This window comes from Pan paniscus, chromosome 18, assembly GCF_029289425.2.
Source record: "Pan paniscus chromosome 18, NHGRI_mPanPan1-v2.0_pri, whole genome shotgun sequence".
Lineage (NCBI taxonomy): Eukaryota > Metazoa > Chordata > Mammalia > Primates > Hominidae > Pan > Pan paniscus.
The window spans coordinates 66,786,231-66,790,710 of NC_073267.2; the positions used below are offsets into that span (position 1 = coordinate 66,786,231).

Sequence of the window (4,480 nt, forward strand, 5' to 3'; positions counted from 1 at the left end):
CCCCCTGCAGGGGCCCTCTTGCCTCTGCTCTGGAAGGACAGGTCCGCCGGAGAGGGAGGTCACAGATTTACACGCATCTGTAACACAGAAAGAATTTGCATGGGCCTCCCAGGCAGGGACACAGAATACCCAGAATAGCAGGAATAGCTGGGCTGGGAATAGCAGGGGAGGGCAGAGTGGCGCTCGGGACTCTTTGAGCAGCTCAGCCTCCTGCCCTGGTTTGGGGGTCCTCTGTCCCTCCTGCAGCCGGCGCTCTGCCATCTTTGTGACCCAGCTGCTCTCTGGGTCTGCATCTTTTTCTATGGTGGCTGCTGCTACATTCTCCTTAGGTCAGCCACGGCTCCCACTTCCTGACGTCCTTCCCTGTGGATGGCTCCAGTTTCTGCCTTCCCTGGGGTGGGTGGGGGATGGGGTCTTGGCTTCTGTGCCATTCCCTTCCCCATGTCAGAAGCACAGTGGGGGCCGGACGTGGTGGCTCACGCCTGTAATCTCAGCACTTTGGGAGGCCGAGGTGGGCAGATCACCTGAGGTCAGGAGTTTGAGACAGGCCTAGACAACTGGCGAAACCCTGTCTCTATTAGAAATGCAAAAATTTGCTGGGCGTGGTGGTGGGTGCCTATAATTCCAGCTACTCAGGAGGCTGAGGCAGGAGAATTGCTTGAACCCGGCAGGTGGAGATTGCAGTGAGCCGAGATTGGGCCACTGCACTCCACCCTGGGTGACAGAGCAAGACTCTATCTCAAAAAAAAAAAAAAAATTTGCTAATGTAAATAGTGCTGCAATAAACATACGTGTGCATGTGTACTTACAGTAGAATGATTTATAATCCTTTGGGTATATTCCCAGTTGATAGACTGGATAAAGAAAATGGGGCACATATACACCATGGAATACTATGCAACCATAAAAAAGAATGAGATCATGTCCTTTTCAGGAACATGGATGAAGCTAGAAGCCATCATTCTCAGTAAACTAACACAGGAACAGAAAACCAAACACCACATGTTCTCACTCATAAGTGGGAATTGAACAATGAGAACACATGGACACAGGGAGGGGAACATCACCCACTGGGGCCTGTCAGAGGGTGGGGGCAAGGGGAGGGATAGCATTAGGACAAATACCTAATGCATGCAGGGCTTAAAACCAAGATGACAGGTTGATAAGGGCAGCAAACCACCATGGCACATGTATACCTATGTAACAAACCTGCACATTCTGCACATGTATCCCAGAACTTAAAGTTAAAAAAAAAAAAAAAGAAGCACAGCAGGGGTGGGTTAGAGGGGCTGGCAACCCTAACACATTCTTCCAGAGGAGTGCCTTCCCAATTATTGTCTTTTCAACCTTGTAATGATTTAATATCTAATTTATTTATGTATTATAACATAAATACTAAATTTACTTTTCAATCAACCTTACATGGGCATGATATAACAGTGAAATGTAAGCCTCCCTCCCTGTCCCTGACCTCTAGTTACCCTCTCCAGAGGTAAGGACTTTTGCCAGTTTTTTCAACAACGGTTTTTATGGTGATTTATGGATTTGAGAGTTTTTGAGATGCTGATGAAAAGTCCCCAGAGGAAGCAATAGGAAAGCAAGATCATGAAATGCCCAGAAAACATAGTCAGACAGAGAATCTTTTCTCTGGGCCATCTTCCTTTGCAAACAGTGGTGAAAGCTCCCCTTCCTGTATCATCCCAGCTAAGCACCTCTTCCTGGTGTGAGAAACTGACTGTGATTCTGCTCTGTGGGTCTCCAAATCTGATGAGACAGGTTATCACTCCATTCCAGATTGATCCTACTGATTGAGTTCCCAAACCAGCCCATTACATTGACCACTGGGAGATCTGGGTGACTACTATTGGTTCCGGCTATAACCCCTAGTCCAATTGGTTGTGGCCTTGGTGATGGGTTACTGGTTTCTAGTATTGTAAGCCTATATGTGCATGTAACCCCTGTCCTTCTTTTCTTACATATATGATAGTATACTGAACAAATTGTTCTAAGCGTTCTCTACAAGTGACTTGGACCACTCTCACCAGTTCTCTTTAACATTGCACTAGAGGTGGAAGCCAGTGCAATAAGTCAAGGAAAAGAAATAAAAGTCATAAGGATTTGGGGGGGAAGCAAAATTCATTATTATTATTATTATTATTATTATTATTATTAGAGACAGGGTCTTGCTTTGCCACCCAGGATGGAGTGCAGTAGTGCAGTCATGGCTCACCACAGCTTCAAACTTCTGGGCTCAAGTGATCCTCCTACCTCAGCCTTCGAAGTAGCTGGGAGTACAGGCTGATCTTGAACTGGGCTCAAGAGTTCCTCCCGCCTTGGCCTCCCAAAATGCAAGCCACCACGCTCAGCTCCAAACTATCATTATTTACATGACATGATTAGGTACAGAGAAATTTCCAGTAAGTCTACAGACAAGCTACTGGAATCAATAAGTGAATCTGTGCAGAAGTTGATCTTGGTTGAAAAAGAAAGAAAACAAACAAACAAAAATAAGTGAATTTGGAATAGCTGCTGCATCCAAGGTTAATCTTTAAAAGTTAATTATATTTTTATAAATAAGCAACATATATAGACATTTGCATTAAAAAATGAAACAATTGGCAGGACATGGTGGCTCATGCCTGTAATCCCAGCACTTTGGGGGGCCGAGATGGGCAGATCACCTGAGGTCAGGAGTTCGAGACCAGCCTTGCCAACATGGTGAAACCCCAGCTCTACTTAAAATACAAAAAATTAGCTGGGTATGGTGGTGTGCACCTGTAATCCCAGGTACTCGGGAGGCTGAGGCAGGAGAATCGCTTGAACCTGGGAGGCAGAGGTTGCAGTGAGCCGAGATCGCGACATTGCACTCCAGACTGGGGGACAAGAGCGAGACTTTGTCTCAAAAAAAAAAAAAAAAAAAGAAATATTTTAACTAAAAACTTAAAATGCTATATGATAGAATAAATGATGAAAAATCTCGAAATAGACCCTTTTCACAAGATGGCACCAAAGGCAAAGAAGGAAGCTCCTGCCCCCCTAAAGCTGAAGCCAAATCAAAGGCTTTGAAGGACAAGAAGGCAGTGCTGAAAGGTGTCCACAGCCACAAAAAAAAGAAGATCCGCATATCACCCATCTTCCCATGGCCAAGACGCTGCTACTCCAGAGGCAGCCCAGATATCCTCAGAAGAGCACCCCAGGAGAACAAGCTTGACCACTATGTTATCATCAAGTTTCTACTGGCTACTAAGTTTGCCATGAAGAAGATAGAAGACAACGTCTGGGCGCGTTGGTTCACGCCTGTAATCCCAGCACTATGGGAGGCTGAGGCGGGCGGATCACGAGGTCAAGAGATTGAGACCATCTGGCCAACATGGTGAAACTCCGTCGCTACTAAAAATACAAAAATTAGCTGGGCGTGGTGGCATGTGCCTGTAGTCCCAGCTACTTGGGAGGTAGAGGCAGGAGAATCGCTTGAACCCTGGAGAGGCGGAGGTTGCAGTGAGCTGAGATCGTGCCACTGCACTCCAGTCTGGCGACAGAACGAGACTCCCTCTCAAAAAAAAAAAAAAAAAAAAAGAACACACTTGTGTTCATTGTGGATGTTAAAGCCAGCAAGCACCAGATCGAACAGGTTGTGAAGAAGCTCTATGACACTGATGTGGCCAAGGTCATCACTCTGATTCAGCCTGACGGAGAGAAGAAGGCACATGTTCGACTGGCTTCTGATTACGATGCTTTGGATGTTGCCAACAAAGTTGGGATCATCTAAACTGAGTCCGGCTGGCTAACTCTAAATATATATATCTTTTTGCCTTCCTCCAAAAAAAAACCTAGAAATTATTACAATGAAAGACATACAAGACCTCTACACTGAAAACTACAAAGTAATTTTCCAAAAAAGTTAAAGATAGCTAAATAAATGGAGAAAAATACCAAAACCATAAATTGGAAGATTCATATTATAAGGAATTTTTCTGATTTCTTCAAATTGATCTATAGACTTAATGTAATTCCAGTAAAATCTCAGAATGATTTTCACTGCAAGCTCATTCTAGAATTTATATGTAGAAGCAGAAAACTAGGAATGGCCAAAGTAATCCTGAAGAATAAGAACAAAGTTGGGGCTGGGCACAGTGGCTTTTGCCTGTAATCCCAGCACTTTGAGAGGCTGAGGCGGGAAGATCGCTTAAGGCCAAGAGTTCAAGGCCAGCCTGGGCAACATAGCGACACCTCATTTCTATAAATAATTTTAAAAATTAGCCAAGTGTGGTGGTGCATGTCTGTGGTCTCAGCTACTCAGGAGGTCGAGGTGGGAGGATCACTAGAGCCCAGGAGGTCAAGGCTGTCGTGAGTCATGATTGTGTCACTGCACTCCAGCTTGGGAGACAGAGAGAGACCCCATCTCAAAATAAATAAATACATAAATAATAAATAAATTTTAAATTAATTAAACAAAAATAAAATAAATAAATTAATTAAT

At 44.4% G+C, this 4,480-nt stretch overlaps 1 pseudogene; it reads left to right on the plus strand.

Moving 5' to 3' along the window:
• Positions 1–2,211: 2,211 nt before the first annotated feature.
• Positions 2,212–3,855, plus strand: LOC117976155 (large ribosomal subunit protein uL23-like; annotated as a pseudogene).
• The last annotated feature ends 625 nt before the right edge of the window (positions 3,856–4,480 follow it).